Below are 21,768 nucleotides of genomic sequence, written 5' to 3'. Positions count from 1 at the left end.
CTTCCCTTTATACTGTGCTTTCTAAAGCACTTGTGAATGGAGTAATGGAGAAAGTGTCTTTTCTGGTTTTTGACTTGCTTATGACTAACATCATCTCTGAGGATTTGTATAAGTATTTTACCATTGAATATCCTGTGGTTCCAGTCATGTATGGCCTTCCAAAGGTGCATAAGAACTTGGAATATCTACCAATGAGACCAATTGTTTCCAGTATAAGATGAGCTTCTGAACCACTGTCTATTTATGTGGAGAAGACTTTGTGACCAGTATTAGAACAGACAAGGACAATTTTGAGAGATACCAGTACTTTTCTGCAGATTTGTATGTTAATGTGAGGGGATCTGGGCTTATTGGTGATTATATTTTTGTTACTAAGGATGTAGAGTCCCTGTTCATTGTTATTCCAAATGTTGTTGTTTGTCTTTCAGCTTTTCCTGGTAAGGGGTCGCCACAGTGGAACTCCGGTCCACTAATGATTGGCAGTAGATTTTTATGAAACGCCGAGGTGCCAGCTCGATGCTCAACCTTCAACGAAGGCATGCCCATTATGCACGCATGTCTTTCAAATGCTACCCAACTGCGGGGAGGACATGCAGACTCCACACAGAAGGCACTCCCAAGCCCAGCTGAGAATTGAACGGGAGAACCTCTTTCTGTGAGGTAACAACGCTACTGCCGTACCACCGCGGCATTGTTATGCCAAATAATTGGTGCAATTAGGGCATTGATAATATTAGGGAATTGTTGTTAATGGGGAGATATATGTCCCCAGATAAAATTGAATTAGTTTGTATGCTATTAGAAATTATTCTTGAGAATAATGTTTTTGTTTTCAACAGGGAATTTTTTTTTTTCTGCAGAAGGTTGGCATGGCTATGGGCATGGCTTGTGCCAATAGCTATGCCAACTTAACATTTATTACATTGGGAGGAGAATGCGGTGTTTCACAACAATGAGTTTTTTGGTTATATGACTTGGTACACTCGTTTCGTGGATGACATATTTTTTTCTTTGGAAAGGCCCAAGTGAATTGATGCCCCAGTTCACTGATTACCTTTCTAAGACTACGACTTTTTTGAAGTTTATGTATAAATACTCTACAGATGAAAGAGACTTTTTGTATGTTACTGTAAGAAAGTCTGATTTAGGGGATGTACATACTAGCTTATTTAGGAAAAAGAGTTGGAAGAATGCACTCTTACACAAGAGTAGCTTGCATCCACGGCATGCTGCCAAGAATGTGCTCAGAGGTCAGGTTTTGAGAATGATGCGGTTGTACAATGATGACATGCAACTTGGGGTAGCTTTAATGCAGCTTAAGAGTGATTTCCTGAATAGAGGATATACTGAAAAAGAGATTGATAGTAGTATTACCCAGCTACTGAAGGAGAGAGATACTAGGGGTCGACCGTATTTCACTGAGCAACCTCCCAGACAAGTGTTTGAACATGGGCGTGCTAGTGCAGGAATGGTGAGAGTTCCCACAACTCTCTGGAGTGATGTCAATGTTTTTGTGACATAATTAAAAATAATTGGGGTATATTGGAAGCATGTGAGGAGGTTAAAGAGGTGGTTAGTGAGAGGCCTAGGTTTTCATTTAGGAACAATCTTTCACTGAAAAGACAGTTATGTTATAGCTCAGGACTGACTAGGACAGCCCCTGTCTCACAGAGACATGGTACATTCCCCTGCAGAAATTGCACTGTTTGTGAATATATTTATACTGGTACGAGTTTTAGACATCCACAGATGGGAGTAATGGTTGATTGTAAGTTTTATGCACACTGCAAAACTAGGAATGTGATTTATTTCAGGTTTTTGTAAGGTCTGTTTTGTGTTCTATATAGGGAAGACTAATCAATCTTTGAGGGAATGTATCTGTGAACACATTGGAGACATCAGGAACATTAAAGAGAGCAGTGCTTTTGCACATCATGTCAGAGCTAGTGGACCCCAGCACCATTTTAAATTGTTTGTGTTGGAAATTGTGAGAGATAACATTAGAGGGGGTGATATTAGGAATAAGACCGAGGTGGCTGAATTACTTGGATTACGTTTTTTAATGCAGTAACTACACCAGGAATAAATTACATGGCATAAACCATTGTTGCGTGCACAGGCACTCCCCCTTTGATTTTTTATATATATTTATTTTTATATATATATATATATATATATATATATATATATATATATATATAAATAAATATATAATATATATATATATAATATATATATATATATATATTTTTTTATGTGTGAAAAATATTTGAGAAGTGTGATTTTAAGCTGCTGTATTTCTTTTGTAAAATTTTTTACTAAATGATGATAGTGTGTTAGCATTGTATTTGTCTATGTGTCTTTAAGAGGATGGAGTTCTTAATTAATTTGACTAATTGACTGCTTTTAAATAGGGAGAAGAATGCTGCTGTTACTTGACTCTGAAGAAGCGTCTGTTATCCCCGAAAGCGCTTATTCTGTTCTTATATTAAAGTTTTTAAGTTTTTTCTTTAGCTGTGATGATTCTGTTTGTTTTTTTTAAATTTATGTATTTGTGCTTCTGTACCATTTGACAGAATCATTACCAGGCTCTCGTTTTTATCTGCACAACTAATCTCATCTTCACTGACTGTTAGAATGGAATTTACACCCCTCTTAGATGGCATAGTTTCTACAAGAGTTAGAGAATATTTTTTAAGTCATGTATAGAAAGGAGAGTCAGGTCAGCATGAATGAAAATAGTTTTTAAGATAATAAAAAAATAAAAAAATGGCTCATTTAAAAAATGGAAATGTGCAGAACATTCAAGCCTAATTTTGGGCACATATATTTAGACAGCCTGGAGACCATTTTTTAAGACAATGAAAGAGAATTTTTGCAGCATATATATTATAATATTTGACTATAACACAAGACAGGATTTTTGCCAGGTGAGAAACAGTTCACAGACAGCAAGAGTTAATATATTTCTACTGGTTGTTAATGCTAACATCATTACTAATAATAGTATTTCAGGAGGAAAATTTGCTTCATTTACATATGACTGATGTTGTTATTGTTTGCAAACCATGGTTAAAGAATAATGACCATAAACCACTTATACCAGGGTATAAATGTTTTACTGCAACAGACATTTTAACAAAAAGAAAAAAAATCAGAAGGAAGTGTTATGACAGGGATTAAAGTTTGTTATGAGATGTGATTATTACATGTTTGATGACAACAACACTGCTATAGATTGTGTAACTGTAACAACAAATACATCCTTTGAACAGAATGCAATTGTTGGCATGCATAGAGTACCAGTGTCACGTACTGATGACCTAGAGAAATCGTACATTACTTGCATGAAATACTTGAGGAATAATATGCTGGGAACTATATTTGCTAGTAACAAACTGGAGTAGTATTTATTCTATATTAGTAAGGAAATTACTTACAAGCTATGTTTGTGAACAGCAATTGTTGCAGATTGCAAACAAACCTACCAGTGAGAAGAACATACTAGACACTACATTTTCATAAGGGAATAAGTGTTACTTCATGTCAAGTTTTACCACAATTGATATGCAAAGGTCATGGGGTTATAAAGGTTAAATTACTGCTAGATAGTTGTGCTAAACTGAAATCTAAACTAATAGGCAGAAGGTTAGTAACAGACTATGTGGAAGCCAAACAGTCACTATGTAAAATTAATTGGAGTGATGCATTCAGTGGAAAAAACTGCAGAAGGAATGTGGCAAGTTTTGAAAAGGAAGTTGTTTAAATTAAAAAAATAAAAATGTTTAAAACCACAATCTAGGCACAGAAGGCTCGGAGGATATATTTCCGTAAGAACAAGATGCTTAATTAAAATGAGAGATAAAAAATACTGGATATGGAAATACTGTCATACTATAGCTTTGAAAACTGAAATAAGCAAACTGGACAGACACATTAAACATAATGTGAGACAAATTTATATAAAGATGTTGAGCATTGTAGGAAACTATTTTAGAGATATATAAGATGTGATTAACTGTGTGTAGATTATGAAATGTATTCTCAAACATGACAGATTATAACTATGTTTACAAAATCTTAGGCAAAACAGTTTGTCTTAACAAAGGGCATGATAAATTGTGCTAGTAACATCAAAGCAACTTCAGAGAGTGAAATTAAATTAAATTAAAGAACTATGTAAACTGGACCCCAGAAAAGCACAGGGAGGAGAAACAATTTGTAATAATGACCGAGAATACTCCAGAATGATCTTACAGTACCATAATATTTGTTTTTTATATGATCATTTAAGTTTGTGGAACATATGTCTCAACCTCATTGCACAAAAATCTGGACAAAGCCTAACATAATGGGGGACAAAGGCCCCAAAATAGGGACACATTTTAAATATTATTCTTATAAACTTAGAAAGTTGCTAAAATAACAGGATTTGTGTTAGCATGCATTTTCTGAAAGATATGTAGTCTGACACTCAAATGCATGTCATTATTTACTGACTGTAGATCATCACAATGATTTGTCAGAAAAACACAAATTTTATGAGAAACAAACACCAAAAATATGAGGGAAAAATCTGGACATTCTGTGAATATCTTAACAGTTGAGCAGTATGTTGAGGAGATTCCTCAAGACTGGAGACATGCACTTATTAAATCCATCTTTAATGGAAAGGGGAATAGAACAAACCCAGAGTCATTTACAGACCAATAAGTTTAATTTCTTGCTGTAAAATAAAAATAATTGTAGAAGGTTGTTTTGGAAATGTTATTGTCATTATTGCAAGGTTGGGACTTGAAACCACAAATCAGCACACATACATTGAAAATAGATTTGTAACTACCTGTAACATGATGCTATATAATAATAATATAACCGCTATAAATGAAAAACTTGTGCTGTGATATCATTTACATATATTTATAGTCAACCTTTGATAGGGTTATGCACAAAACACTGATCAATAAATTGGAACAACTGGGTGTTGATGTAATCTTGATAAGATGAATAGCTACATGGCTTACAAATAAGACATGGCAAGTATCATACAGCAACTGGACAACTGAAATTGTAGGTTGCAGTTAGGGTGTCCCACAATGTCCCACCTTAAACCCATATGTGTATCTTTTAGAGCTATGCTTTTCATCTGAGGTGTTCTGTAGTCTATATGAGATTACTTAAAAAGCATAAATTGATTACTTCTGTTACACATATGGCATATCTGCAAAAGAACTTAACTAAACTGATCATTTGGGCACATGAGAGTGAAATGCTGCTAAATACATAAAAACTTATTATATGAGAACCATAGACTAAAGGGTGAATATTTAATATAGCACACAGTTGTTGAAATTGTAGAGTCATTTAAGGACCTGAGGTTATGGGTGGTCTAGCTTTGATTTTTTTTCTGACCATATCAACCAATTCTAATGATGGTTATAAAACTATAGACTGAATAAAAAGACTTATAAAATCTGAGAAATCAGAAATGATGAAATTATTGTAAGTTATATCAGAGTATAAATAATACCATATAAACCTTATTAAAAAAAGAAAGAAAAAGAAGGCTGAGTAAATTAGAAAGAGTAGAAAAGAAGTATACCAAGGATCTATGGATGTGGAAATTTAAGTTATTATGAAAGATTAAAATATCTGAACTTGTACAGTGTCTCATAGATATTTAAAAGAAGATCTTATTCAGGTATATAGGGCATTTAGAGACAACTACCTCTGGGAATGTTTGGGGTTATCAAAAAGTAGTAAGGAATCATCAGACAACCTACTGTATATAGAAGATTCTGTAGGAATTAGAGATGTACTAAATAGTTCTCTGAGAAAGTAGGTGGTGCATGGAATTGACAACCAGATTATATTAAAGCAAGCACTAGTTTAGGTATTTTAAGAACAACTTGGACACTTACTATAGGAATGATTGTTATGGTTTATTGGTAGGCTAGAAGGGCATTTTAGCCTTTGTCTGAAATAGTTGTATGTATGTATGTTTGTATGTTTATATGTTTGTATGTTTGTTATGTATGTATTTGTGTTTTTATGTATAAATGCAGAAAGTGCAACCCTCTCCTCCTCCCAACAAGCTCAAATATATGTGAGAGATGCAACTATATAGCCAAACTGGAGGCTGAGCTCTCTCAACCCAGTACTGGCGCAGTCAGTCAGGAGGAAAAGGTAACCACACACACCACAAATCCAGTCTCACATAGACCTATCGCAACAGCAAACCAAACACATAAACACACAAAAACATACTCGGAAGGTCTAAATAAAAATCTGGTCAAGCAGCAGAGATCTCCAAAGCAGACATCCAAACAACCACTACCCCACAACAATACCCACGTATCACATAGTTCACAAAGTCAGTGTGCCACACAGTCACAGCCCTTAAGGCTAAACAACACACCTAATACACTTGTAATAGGTGACTCTATTGTCAGACACACTGATGTCCCATTCATCAGGCTGAACAAGGAGAAGGCCACTGTAAGCTGCCTGTCAGGTGTCAGGATCCACCACATAACACAAGCACTCAGGTCACTCCAAAGCAAGTACAAATATGACTCCGTCATCGTCCATGCTGGTGTGAATGACCTGAGACATACCTCCCTAGACTACATGAAAAGAGACATAGAGGAGCTCTCTGATCATGTAGCCCAGGCCGGTATGACCCTGACCTTGAGTAGCATCTTACCCTCACAAAGAATGATGCCACAGTATAAAGACAAAATGATCAATTTTAACAATTGTCTAAAGTATTGGTGTCATTCAAAGGGGATCCAGTGTCTGTCAGCCTGGGATGACATACTCGACAAGCCACGTTGCTTCGCTAGGGATGGCTTGCACCTGTCATCCCTGGGCTTTTGAATACTGGCTAAGGCTCTTGCCACCCCCATAGTGCCTCTTTTAGGCAAGGCTCAAAAGACAAACCCACCTCCATAGACAACACAAGGAAAAAGAAACTAAGGGTAATGCTGCTCAATGCCAGAAGTCTAAACCTCAAGATGCACGCACTCAAGGCTCTCCTCAGTATGGAGAATATTGAAACCTGTGCAGTAACAGAAACCTGGTTCAAGGCTCCCGAGAGCACCCCAGCACTACTAGGTTATACCTCATACCATGCTTTTCGGCCCCAAAACTCGGACCGAACCACAAAAGGAGGGGGAGTATCCATATTCATCAAAGATACCCACATCTCCAGGTTAGTGGCACTGCACGAAGCAACAGAGACCATCCATGTGCAACTAACAGTGGGCAAAACTGCCTTTCAGTTTGTAGCCTGCTACAGACCACCCTCCCAAACTCAGGTACCCCACTCGGCTTTCCTGAGAACACTAGAGAATATGAAGGTCTCTCCAAACACCATTATATTGGGTGACTTCAACTACGCAAACATAGACTGGGAGCACTACGCAAGCCCCAACACCCTCGCCCAATGGTTCCTAGAATTTATAAACTCAAATGCTATGGAACAACTGGTCATCACTCCCACAAGGGGGGGAAACATATTGGACCTGATCATCACCAACATGGGGTTTCTATGTTCCATACCAGAGGTATACCCCTCATTGGTAAGATCTGAGCATAAATTAATCTCACTGGACATCCATATCCTGTCCCCACCCCCAGCCAAGGAAACCACGGTGAAGAACTTCTCAAAAGCAAACTTCACATGTCTCAAAACCGAGGCAGAATCCTTCAAAGCCCCCGGGCCAGTGGAAAATATGGCCCAAACCGCAGAATCCTTTACAAATGCATTCTATGGACACCTACAGGAATGCATGGATCGTGCTATCCCAAATAAAACCAAGACTCACTCCTCCAAAGGCAGGAGACCTGTCTGGTGGACCCCAGCCATAAATAAGCTATACAACAGAAGGAGGAAGCTACTACTTGATAGAGCAAAATCCCAGAAAGGGAAGGCATCTCTGATCAGTACTAGCAAGAAACTATGATCCCTCATAAAATCATCTAAGGCCAGCTTCGAAAGAAAAATTGCACAAGACGCTAAAGATAATCACAAGGCCTTCTTTAGTTATGTCAGGAACCTGGGTGGCAACTCCCAGATATGCTCTGAGTTAGTGCAAAATGAAAAAAAATACACTGAACCCACAGACATTGCCAACATCCTGGCAGACAGGTTCAGTGCAAACTCCCCCCCCTTCCCCCCCAAAGAGCAAATTTCTATCCCAACAGAGTGTAGCCTCCCTGACATCACAGATGCACAGGTGAGAGCTGCCCTCTCCAAAGCAAAAAACACAGCATCAATGGGACCGGACAGTGTCCCGGGCTGTGTCTTACACGAGCTCCAAGAAGAACTGAACCCTCACATAAAGTCACTGTTCAATTTCAGCCTTACTACAGGATATGTACCCAAGGAATGGCGTACAGCAACAGTGGTCCCATTCCACAAAGGTGGTGCCACAATGGACCCTGGAAACTATAGCCCTATAAGCCTGACTAGCCTGGTCTGCAAAGCTATGGAGCATATCATCATGGAACTCATAAACAAAGACATTGGGAACCTCCAAACACTGGATCCTACCCAATTCAGCTTTGTTAAAGACAGATCTTGCCTCTTGAACCTAGTCGACTTCTTTGAAACAGTCACCAAGGCCATAGATGAAGGGAAGGTAGTCCACACAACCTACCTAGACCTTGCAAAAGCCTTCGACACAATACCCCACTCGGGCATCATAAATAAGCTCACCAACTTAAATATCAACCCCTATGTCACAAGATGGGTTGCAAACTGGCTCAGGAATAGAACCCACATGGTCAGAATTGCAGGTGCCATGTCAGACTCTAAACCAGTTACAAGTGGCGTCCCACAAGGCTCAGTCCTGGGACCCCTCTTGTTCTGTATATATTTCTCTGAGGTACAGGCTAACACAGGAGGACTATGGCTGACCAAGTTCGCAGATGACTGCAAACTGGGTGCCATAATCGACTTGCCGACCGACACAAGCATCCTCCAAAAGGGTCTCACAGAGACGGATAACTGGTGCCAGAGCCATGGCCTAAAGCTAAATGCCAAAAAGTGCATAGTCATCCACTATGGGAAAAACAAAGTGCCCACAAATTACCACATAGGTGGTAATCCATTAAGTACGGAAGAAGTAATTAGGGATTTGGGGACCCAAGTAGATAGCAATTTCTCCTTTGACAATCACGTTGCCAAAGTGGTTAGAAAGACCTTCTATATAGCCCACCTTATCATGAAAGGGTTCACATCTAGATCAAGAGAGGTCATTGTGCCCCTCTACTCATCACTCATCAGGCCCATAATTGAATACAATGCCCCATTTGGGATGTACCTTACCCAACACCTGCAGCAACTGGAAAGACCCCAAAAGTACCTCACCAAGAGGATCAAGGGACTCAAACAGATGCCCTAAGCAGTTAGGCTAAAGAAACTCCAGCTCTACTCAGTTGCTTACTGCCTACTCAGAGGCGATCTGTGCCTGATGTATAAAGCCATGTCCAAACCAGAATTAGTGGGCATGCTCCACCTCAGGAAATCCAAATCCCTTAGAGCTACATGCTCCAGGGACTTAAACCTCAGCACAAAAATAAATAGGACATGCTGGAGGGACAGATTCATATCCCAGAGGCTCCCCTCACTCTGGAACAAAATCCCAATCCATGTTAGACAGAGCCCCCTCAATGACCCTCTTCAAGAGAAATCTTGACGAGTGGATGGGAGATCATAGTTTTACCCCTGGGATCTCTTCTGTGTCCCTACTAGACAGAGGCACAGTAAACTAACCTTAAAAGGGATATCTTCTGTGACCTACTATACAGAGGCACAGTCAACTAATCTAAAAGGGTAGCGAAAGCCAAACACACTCTGGGTAGGCTTATAAATGCCCTAGGGCAGATAGCCTGGTATCAACCTATGAACCTATGTTTGTATTTTTGTATGTATGTCACATAAACTAACCAAGTATTGCCTCCCTAAGTACTCTCTATGTGTACACTGTCTGCCACCCAATTCTTCACTGTAAGGCATAAGTATATCTATGTAAATATGGACACAGCATCACTAATGTATGCTTTCCTGCAACTGACACTGCATTATTCTTTGAATGACCTACTGCAAATTCTTACACATTGGCATTATCATTGTTTTTATCCTTCATCGATTGCTGCTGTTGTTGTTGTTTGTTCTTATTGTTATCGGATTATTCATTATTATATAAACTGCATGTTGTTTCTGTTCTTGCATTTTAACCCAGGTTGATCCTGCAATAGACCAATCTTTGATCAGAGCTCTATCGCAGTAAACAAAATATAAATAAATAAAATAAGAAAATGAAAAAAATGTATATCACACCAATACTAGGGTCAGGACAGTATAGGTTACTTGGTGGTAAACATATAGGAAAAGGATGAGTTTTTGCATTGCTGTAACTAACACTGCACTCTGCTGCTTTATGTGTGTGTTGAGGGGGTGACCTCACTGCCAGCATGATAGGTGTTAGTAATGTGTTGTGTTTGCCAGCAGATTCTGACTCCCTAGGCATTCTGTGTAGTTACATTAACATGCCTACACTTCAGTACCATCAAAGGACAGAAACACTTTTAATAAATTTTAATTTCATTTATTATAAATACAGATGAGAAATCTTGAATTCAACATAATATTCCTACAAGCATATGTAATATACTTCTGTTGAAGTAGCAAACGTAAGCCTAAACGAAGAGGTGAAAAGCACAAGGTGTAGCCACTTCCTGTAAATGCAGAGAGATTGGCAGTCACATGACAAGCGTTCCGTTATGTTAACTCCCGGTCTTAAAAAGAATATAACACAATATCCTGCAACCTTACAAAACCCAATGTAATTCATAAAGAAAGGTGAGCAAACAAATGTGTCCCTGGGAGACGTGTTAATGTATGTCTTCCATGACATTGTTCCAGTGATCTGAATCTTGGACAGCTCTAGCTGGGAAAGGAAGTATGGTGTCTACAGGTGCTAGCATACATATGCAAATGTATAAACAGAGGACACAGCTGGAATATTAATTTCTGTAGAGCTTAAGCAAATGTAGACATTTTAAACACTTTTCTTCTGGTGTGGTCTGGTGTACCTTTATTAAAAATATGCTTTGTAAATGCAGTTAGACCGAACAAAACATTCTGCTAATGAGCATAGGCGCCAGAACCATAGTATGATTTTTGAGGGTTAGTAAATATAGGGGATGCGTAGAGTAATGTGGGTAGCAGGTGGGCCTGACAATAGCTTGTCTGGAAGAGTTTAAGAAAAGTTTTATTCTGTAAAGGGAACCTAATTTAATGTGGCTGTGTTGATAGCATGAGATATATGTTTGTCAAAATTGTAACTAATCATCCACAATGATACCTAGCAGCTTGGTTTCTGAGGTGGGTTTAATTAGAGTGTGAATGGATGAGGTGATTGTAAAGTCATGGTTGGAGGAGTTTGTTTTGTGGCATTGGGTAGGGAACAGCATTAGTTTGGTTTTGTTGGGATTAAGGATGAGCTGATATTTTTCTAAGAAAGACTCAATGGCAGTAAAAGATTTTTGAGTATTGTCTTATAGTTGTTTTAGGCTAGGTACAGTCCAGATGACAGTGGAGTCATCTGCATATTGTATGATGGAAGCAAGGTTAGTAGCTTTGTGGAGGTTATTGGTCAGAACTGTGAAGAGCAGAGGCCCAAGAATTGAGCCTTGTGGAGCACCTACTGTAATGGGATGTGTGGAGAACAGGTCATCTTGCCATTTGACTGATTAATAGAGGTCAGATAGGTAATTGTGTTTCTAGATATCTCAAGTGATGCAAACTCATGTAGGAGTTGTTCACAGGACACTGTGCCAAATGCCTTTAACATGTCGAGAAATATTGAGGCAACCATTTGGCCACTGTTTTTAGTTGGTTGACAGTAGACAGTAAACAGTAGACAGTAAATTTGAGAAGTGCCGTGGTGGTGGTTATATGGCCGAGTGGAAATCTGTGTTGTGTGTTGGAAAGGAGTTTATTAGATAGTAGTTGTTGCATCAGTGGAGAGTGGATGCACTTTTCTAAGATTTTAGAAAAAGGGGATAGTATAGATATTGGCCTATAGTTAGATGGTTCTACTGAGGAGCCTTCTTTATGGAGTGGGATTACATTGGTTTTCCACATTTTAAGTACATATTGTTCTGTGATAACTCTATTGATTGGTATTGAAACTGGGTAGCAGATGACATCAGCTGCTAATTTGAGGTAGTCATTAGGCAGCTTTTCGGTGGCAAGGGTTGTGGGTTTTAGTTTGCTTAGCAATTTCTTTATTGCACTTGTTTGGACGGGTTTAAGACAGAGAGAGATAGGTGAATCGGTGATAGCAGGGAGAGTGATTTATTGCAGGCTATGTTAGTTTTTTATGAGTGAGAGGATGGAGTTTATGAAAAATGAGTTAAAGTGGGATGCTATGATTTCTTCTGTGTTTTTGATATTCGGGGATGGGGTAGGAGTGTGGCCTGGATGGATACATTGATTGACAGAGGCCCAGAATTTTTGTGGGTTGTTCTGATACTTGGACTGAATGTTTGTAGAGTGCAGTTTTTTATCAGCTCGGATTTGCTTTTTGCAGACACTTCTTAGGTGGTGGTAGGTGTCTAAGGAAGGTTTTGATTTGTTGGTTATATGATGATACCAGAGTTTGTCTCTTTGTTTTAGTAACTGTTTGGTTTCTTTACAGAGCCATGGGCAGTTGTTAGTTTTTGTTTTTAATGTGTCTTATGGGGACAGGTGTGTTCAGAACGTCAAGAAATATGTTACTGAAATAATCTACTGCTGCATCTAGTGGGAGGTACTTTAATGTGGACCAGTTACAGCTTAGTAGTATTTGTTTAAAGGTGTCTATGGAGAAACTTTTTGTATTACGTATTTGTTTATATGTTTGTGGTTTTGTGGGTAAGCTACAGTGTCTTATAAAGATGGTTAGTAGGTGGTCACTTAGGCTGTCAAGTATACAGCCTGAAAGATGGATTAGAGAGCATTTGTTAGTCAGGGTCCAGTCAAGAAAGGATTGTTTGTTGTTGGTTTTGTCAATTCTAGTGGATGAATGAGTCAATTGGGTGACACCAAGTAGATTGATATGATTTGAGGCATTATCTGATGAGTAGGCTTGCCAATTGGTATTGAAATCACCAACTAGTATAGTTTCTTGGCTAAATGTGGCTGAGGCCCATTCCAGCCAGAAACTTGTAGTCTATTGGCCATTTTGGGTCAATTCCTAGCTCTTTTCAGCCCCCTGTAATAAAGCCCGCTTTAGCGCTTGTATTCAACTCAGCACAGCTCCTCGTGGTGTCCTGCAGAGTTCTACAAGCAGCAGAGAGCAAAAGAGTGACTTTTTCCTGATTTAAGTATTTTTTTCTAGCTTTTTGATTATTTACTGCTTAGCGACTGCATTTTCGCCTGTTTATACAGCTCTGCATTCTATTTAAACTGTTTTTGTGTTGATTAACTGTTTTGCACTTTTAAAAAAGTTATTTGTTGCTTAAATTTACCTGTAGGCTCACACACTCAAGTGCACTAGCCGTTTAAAAGCATTTATAGCATTTACTGTCTGTTTTTCCTCTGTTTTCTGTAAAAAAAAAAAAAAAAAAAAAAAAAAAAAATATCTTGTTTTCCCACCTTACTGAACTAGAATAGTCCAGTCTTCAGAGTTTGCTGATCTCTGGGCTTTGGCTTGGTTCCTGTGCTATTCCATATCCTTATTTGGATAAAGGGAAGCTTCTTTGTTCACCAGTGGGAGTGGGGAGCACTGAGCAGCCTATTTGTCCCTAGAGCAGTGGTTCCAGCCAGAAACTTGTAGTCTATTGGCCATTTTGGGTCAATTCCTAGGTCTTTTCAACCCCCTGCTATAAAGCCCGCTTTAGCGCGCTTTGGCGTGATTTAGCGCAGAGTTGCCCATAGAGCACCATCGGGCAGCGCCGGTTAAACTATTTCTGGCTCCGTAAAGTCTGCTCTTCAATTTTTCCCTTAGAACTTCTCTACTTGCAATCTAAACAGTCTATTCTCTATCTCAATAGCTCAGCACTTGCTCCTAAAGCATTTTTATATAGGTAAAGTACTTGTATACTAAACAAAGTACTACATTAGCCTAGAATCCCCTTGAGTACCCATTTCCCTATAGGTCCCTTCTGACTCAGTTACACAGCAAACTTTTTCACTTTTTCTAGCATGTCGAAGGGTCAGTTGCTAGCGTCCTCTCCTGTTCAGGTGGTGAATCTGGGCATCTTGAGGCAATGTTACAGTTGACTCATGTACACAGACAACCCACTCCTTCTCCCACAAAACACAAATACATGTGAGAGATGCAACTATATAGCCAAACTGGAGGCTGAGCTCTCTCAACTCAGGACTGGCAAGACCAGACAGGAGGAGAAGGAAACCACGCACACCACAAACCCAGTTTCACATAGAACTATCACAACTGCAAAACAAACACATAAACACACAAAGACATACTCGGAGGCACTGATCAAAAATCTACCAAAACTACAGAGGCCTCCAAAGCAGACACCCAAGCAACTGCCACCTCAAGACATAAGACATGCAACACATAGTTCTCAAAGTTAGTGTGCTAAACAGTCACAGCCCTTAAGGCCAAACACAATGCCAGACACACTTGTTATAGGTGACTCCATAGTCAGACACACTGACGTCCCACTCACCAGACTGAACAAGGAAAAGATCACAGTTAGCTGCCTGTCAGGCGCTAGAATCCGCCACATAACACAAGCACTCAGGTCACTCCACAGCAAGTACAAGTATGACTCAGTCATTGTCCATGCCCGTGTGAACGACCTGAGACGTACCTCCCTGGACTACATGAAAAGAGACATAGAGGAGCTCTCAGATTATGTAGCCCAGGCCGGTATGACCCTGACCCTGAGCAGTATCCTACCCTCACCAAGAATGATGCCACAATACAGAGACAAAATGATCAGCTTTAATAATTGGCTTAATTACTGGTGTCATTCTAAGGGGATCCAATGTCTGTCTGCCTGGGATGACATGCTTGACAAGCCACGCTGCTTCGCAAGGGATGGCTTGCACCTGTCACCCCTGGGCTTCCGGATATTGGCAAAGGCTCTTGCCACCCCCATAGTGCCTTTTTTAGGCAAGGCTCAAATGATAAACCTACCCGCCCTAGAAAACAAAAATGGAGAAAAACTAAGGGTAATACTGCTCAATGCCAGAAGTCTAAACCTCAAGATGCACGCCCTCGAAGCCCTCCTCAGTATGGAGAACATCGATGTTTGTGCTGTGACTGAAACCTGGTTCATGGCTCCTGAGAGCACCCCAGCACTATCAGGTTATACCTCATATCATGCGTTCAGGCCCCAAAATCTGGACCGAACTACAAAAGGAGGGGGAGTATCCATATTCATAAAGGATACCCACACCTCCAGGTTAGTGGCAACGCACGAAGCATCGGAGACCATCCAGGTGCAATTAAACATAGGTAAAACTGCCCTACAGTTTGTAACATGCTACAGACCACCTTCTCAAACTCAGGAAACCCACACAGCCTTCCTGAAGACACTGGAGAGTATAAATGTCTCTCCAAACACCATCATATTGGGTGACTTCAACTACCCAAACATAGACTGGGAACATTACTCAAGCCCCAACACCCTAGCCCAAAGGTTCCTTGAGTTCATAAACTCAAATGCTATGGAACAACTAGTCACCATTCCCACAAGAGGAGAAAATATACTAGACCTGATCATCACAAACATGGGGACAAAATGCTCCAGACCGGAAGTATATCCCTCATTGGTGAGATCAGACCATAAATTAATCTCACTGGAGATCCACATCCCGTCCCCACCTCCAGCAAAAAAGACCACAGTGAAGAACGTCTCAAAAGCAAACTTCACACTTCTTAAGACTGGAGTGGTATCCTTCAAGGCCCCCGAGCCAGTGGAAACCACAACCCACGCTGCTGAAACCCTTACAAATGCCTTCTACGAGCACCTCCAGGAATGTATGGATCAAGCAATCCCTAATAAAATCAAGACCTTTTCCACCAAAGGCAGGCGCCCTGTCTGGTGGACTCCAGCCATAAACAAACTCTACAACAAGAGGAGAAAGCTACTACATGACAGAGCAAAATCCCTAAATGGGAAGGCATCTCTGATCAATACTAGCTAAAAACTACGATCACTCATAAAATCATCCAAGGCCAACTTTGAGAGAAAAATCGCTAATGACACAAAAGACAATCATAAAGCCTTCTTTAGCTATGTTAGAAACCTGGGTGGAAACTCCCAGATATGCTCAGAATTAGTCCAAAATGATAAAAAATCACTGAACCCACAGACATTGCCAACATACTGGCAGACAGGTTCAGTGCAAATTTCTCCCTCCCTCCCCAAAAGGAGAAATATCTATCCCACCAGAGTCTAGCCTCCCAAACATCTCAGATGCCCAGGTGAGAGCTGCTCTCTAAAGCAAAAACACAGCATCAATGGGACCGGACGGTGTCCCCGGCTGTGTGCTACACTAACTCAATGAGGAACTAAACCCACACATACGGCTGCTGTTTAATCTTAACCTTACTACAGGATATATACCCAAAGAATGGCGACGGCAACTGTGGTCCCACTCCACAAAGGCGGTGCTTCTACGGACCCTGAAATTACCGCCCATAAGCTTGATGAGCCTTGTCTGCAAAGCTATGGAGAGGATCATAATGGAACTCATAAATAAAGACATTGGGGACCTACAGACACTGGATCCTACCCAATTTGGCTTTGTCAAGGGCAGATCCTGCCTCTTGAACTTGGTCAACTTTTTCGAAACAGTCACTAAGGCCATTGATGAGGGTAAGGCAGTTCACACAGCCTACCTTGACCTAGCAAAAGCATTCGACACAATACCCCACTCGGGCATCATAGAAAAGCTCACCAGCTTAGATGTAAACCCATATATCACAAGATGGGTTGCAAACTGGCTCAAGGACAGAACACACAGGGTTAGAGTTGCTGGTGCCATGTCAGACTCTAAGCCGGTCACGAGCATTGTCCCACAGGGCTCAGTCCTGGGCCCCCTCTTGTTCGGCATTTATTTTTCTGAAGTGCAGGCAAACATAGGGGGATTGTGGCTGACAAAATTTGCAGATGACTGCAAACTGGGCACCATAATTGACACTCCATCAGACACAGACATCCTCCAGAAAGGTCTCATAGAAATGGATAACTGGTGCCAGAGCCATGGCCTTAAGCTAAATGCCAAAAAATGTATAGTCATACCCTTTGGGAAAAACAAGGTAACCCTAATTACCACATAGGTGGTAATCCATTAAACACGGAAGAAGTTATCAGGGACCTGGGGACCCAAGTTGACAGTAACCTCTCTTTGACACTCACATTGCCAAAGTGGTTAGGAAGACCTTCTACATTGCCCACCTGATCATGAAGGATTCACATCCAGATCAGGAGAGGTCATTGTACCCTGTACTCTTCACTTATCAGACCAATGATTGAGTACAACGCCCCATTCGGAATGTACCTTACCCGACACCTGCAGCAGTTGGAAAGACCCCAAAAGTTCCTCACCAAAAGGATAAAGGCTCAAACATATGTCATACGATGCCCGACTGAAGAAACTCCAGCTCTATTCAGTCGCATACCATCTGCTCAGAGGTGATCTGTGCCTGACATACAAGGCCATGTCCAACCCGGAATTAATGGACATGCTCCACCTCAAAAAATCCAAATCCACCAGAGCCACGAGAGCAAGAGACTTAAACCTCAACACGGATATAAATAGGACGTGCTGGAGGGACAGATTCATCACCCAGAGACTCCCTACACTATGGAACAGAATCCCAGTCCATGTGAGGTAGAGCCCCTCACTGACTCTGTTCAAGAGAAATGTTGACGAGTGGATGGGAGATCGTAGGTTTACCCCGGGAATCATCTCTGTATCACTGCTGGACAGAGGCACAGCAAACTAATGGGTATAGTATTCTCATCCTAAGGGGTGGTGAAAGCCACACACACTCTGGCTAGGCTTATAAATGCCCTAGGGCAGATAGCCTAGTATGAACCTATGAACCTATGAACCTAAGGGTTGCTATTTGGTGGTATGTATACAGCTAGTAAGATGATATGTTTGCTGTTATTGATTTTTAGACATAATGCTAAGATTTCTGTATTATCAATATCTGGAATGTTTACCTGCGGTTTTTATAGGTTTTATCTAGGTAGTGAAGATAGGTGTCAGAGAATACAAGGTAGAGGTGGAGCTGGCTCATTTGCTATTCAATGCCACTCCCCAATCTAACACTCCTCAACACTACGTTGAGGAATAAAAAAAAAATCCTTTTCTGATCTGACACTGCTCACTTCTCTAAACAGAACTTCCAGTTCCTAACCCCCTACACCCTCACACCCAGCATGAGAAAAAAAAAAAAGGTCCACTCTATAAGGACGCATACCTCTCAACTGTACAGATTTTCTCAGTATGTCCATATTTTTGCCTCATACTTCTGGCCCGTTTTTTTTTCATAAAATTGTGGTTTTCTGACAAATTAGTGGCAAAGCATGCTAATACAAAACCTGTTATTATATCATCTTTCTAAGTCTGTAATAGCAATATTTAAACATTATCCCTATTTTTGGACCTTTGTCCCACTTTTATTTATGGCTTTGTCCAGATTCCATGCTCTAAGAGGTTGAGAGGTATGATAAGGAGTGTCAGTTCTTCATGCCCTCACTCTCTACTGTTCCATCGTCACGTTAAAGTGACATGCAAAAATTAGAAATAAATGAATAAAAATGGATCTGCCAGTCATAATCCCTAACACCTTGTGCCTAGGATGGCTGCCCCTTCTGTCTGACTATGATTGTTTTTATTGAATCTCAGCTGGCTGAATCTCAAACCATTGAAACAAACTTGCTGAAAACTAATTTCATACAAAGTTTAATCTGAGCAAATATACCTTATTTTTTATTTTATTTTTTTACAAGAGGAAAGCTCCCCTGCACCCCAGTGATGGCAGTTCCCTATAGACTTTTGCACTTTTCTTGGAATTGTCATTCAGTGAAATGTAATTTCAGTAAAATGAGTTTTTATGATTTTTTTTTAGTGATTCAGTAAAATGTACTTCTACTATACATATATATCAAAGTCAAAGAAAACTTTATTTCATTCAATCTACACCACAGTGTAGCCGAACGAAATTGCATTGCTTCATTTTCAATGCAAAGACATATATACAGAAAAATATTTCAGCAGGAAGTAATTTGACATCACAAAAAAAAGACATAAAAATATAAATAGATAGAACAACATATAGATATTGCACAGCGTATATTGCATTCTCTTGGGTTTCTATTATCAGGGTACAGGTAAGAACAGACACTTAGCATTACACATTCAATATGGACATTGACACTATATATATATATATATATATATATGTGTGTGTGTGTGTGTGTGTGTATATATGTATATATATATATATATATATATATATATATATGCATACATATACACACAAATGCATAAAATGAAAAATATATGCTGCAGGGACCATTTTATTAAACAAACTCTTTGTGGTATTTTACTACTATCCTTCATGTTATTAATACAGCTGATATCTGTGGATGCATAAACGTGTCTGTTGTAATAACAAAACTTATGCATTCTAGAAAAATATGTGAGCAGTACTGAACTGTAGCACCTAGCTATGCTACAAAATAGCAGACCTTTCAGCTTTTCCAAACATTGTAAATGTTTACAGCTATTAAATGAAGATACAATATGTGGCACTTAGTTATATGATTACTGCATGATAAAGAAATGCCATCTCTATGGGGCATAGTCAGGACTTTAAGGCATCATACATTACATGTTAAACACAAGTGTATAGAGGTGTTTGACATACGTGATGAGAGTGGAAAGTAAAGTTGTATACCTACCATAAATGTAGATGTTCGAGTGTATTCACTGTTGCAGTCATTACTCTTGGGTTATCCTGCTGGCAGGCCACCCTCAGTCGGCCAGAATTCCAAAGTCTAGGTCTGGCATTGGTTACTATCACCTCTTCCCTGATGTCAATGTGCCAGGGGTATAATAGATGCAGCCAATGCCATTTTCTTCAGTTTTTCTTGCCCCAGATGTCAGGTGCACCCAAATTGGTAGGCTGAAAAATATGCCAATAAAAATGCATGCACAAAAATAACATTTCCTTCATCTACAAGCAAATACACCAAATAGGTTGTATAGGATAGAGAAGTGCAGATAAGTCCCAGCAAAGAAAAGGGGGATGGTGGGTGGGTAACCTGGACTGCAACAGTGAATACACTCGAACATCTACATTTATGGTGGGTACACAACTGTACTATGTTCATCGTGTTTCACTGTTGCAGTCATTACTCTTGGGTTGAATTCCAAAGCTGAGGAAGGGTGGCTGGGCTAAATAGGATTAGGAGAGGCTATGAGGCCCTGCAGGACTGCAGTGGCAAAGCCTGCTCTGGACTCAGAGTAAAGAAGTAAGTGGTAGTGCTTTGTGAAGGTGTGCACTGAACTCCGAGTTGCAGCCTCTAGGATATCTTTGGTTGGTACTCCTCTGAGGAAGGCTGCTGAAGTGGCTGCTGCTCTGGTGGAATGAGGCCTAATGCCCTTAGGCACTGATTTGCCATGTTGAAAATAGCAGAGATGGATGCAATGGCCTATCCATTTAGAAATAGTCTGTTTTGAGATAGTCTTTCCTTGTGATCCTGCAGCATATGACACTAAAAGTTGCTCAGTCTTTCTGAAAGCTTTAGTTCTGTCCAAGTAGAAGCGTAACTGCCTGTGTATGTCCAAAGAATGCAGAATTTTCTCACCCTTCTTCTGTGGATTAGGATAAAAGGTTGGCAAGTGAATGGTTTGGTTAAGGGCTACACTGGACACCACCTTAGGCATAAATGCAGGGTTTGTCCTCAGAGAAACACTGTCTGGATGAAAAATGATGAAAGGTTCCACAGCCATGAGTGCTTGTAACTCTGAGACTCACCTTGCAGAGGTTATTGCTAGGAGCAGAGCTGCTTTCCAGGATAAGAATTTTATATCTGCTGTTGATGCTGGCTCAAAAGGAGACAGTGTGAGTTTTTCCAAAACATAATTGAGGTCCCAGGCCGGAATTGGTGCTCTCCTTGGAGGCCTAATGTTTTTGGCCCCTCTGAGGTACTGCCTTATTAAAGGATGAGAAAAAGTAGGTGGTTCCGTATTGTAATGGGCTGAAATGGCAGAGGCATGAATCTTAATTGATGAGAAGGAAAGGCCTTTGTTCAGCATCTCAGTTAGTTATTGTAAAATCTGAGGGATATTTGGTACACACGTGTCAATGCCTTGTTCCTGGTTCCAAGCACAGAATCTCTTCATTTTTCTGCGTAAGATTTTCTGGTGCTGGGCCTCCTGGCCTCCAAGATAACATCCATAACAGCTTTTGAAAGCTTTTGAAAGAGGAGTGTTCTGAATGGCTACATTATCCGCCATGCTGCCAGATTTAAGGTCCTGAGTTGGCTGTGCAGGATCTGATTGTTTTGTTGGGTCAACAAGTGAGAAGTTTGAGGCAATATCCATGCTGGACCTTGGGACTAGTTCTTTAGGATTGGGTACCAGTGCTGGTGTGGCCAGTCTGGTGAAATCAGCATAATTTTTGGCTTCTCTTGTCTGACCTTTAGGAGTACCCTGGGAAGGAGATGCAGTGGGGGAAAAGCTGAAGGATAGGGCATCCACTTTCCATG

Source organism: Protopterus annectens, chromosome 5.part1 (genome assembly GCF_019279795.1).
Source record: "Protopterus annectens isolate FY-2018-M chromosome 5.part1, PAN1.0, whole genome shotgun sequence".
Lineage (NCBI taxonomy): Eukaryota > Metazoa > Chordata > Ceratodontiformes > Protopteridae > Protopterus > Protopterus annectens.
The sequence above is the reverse complement of the archived record's forward strand: the minus strand, read 5'-3'. Positions refer to the sequence as shown.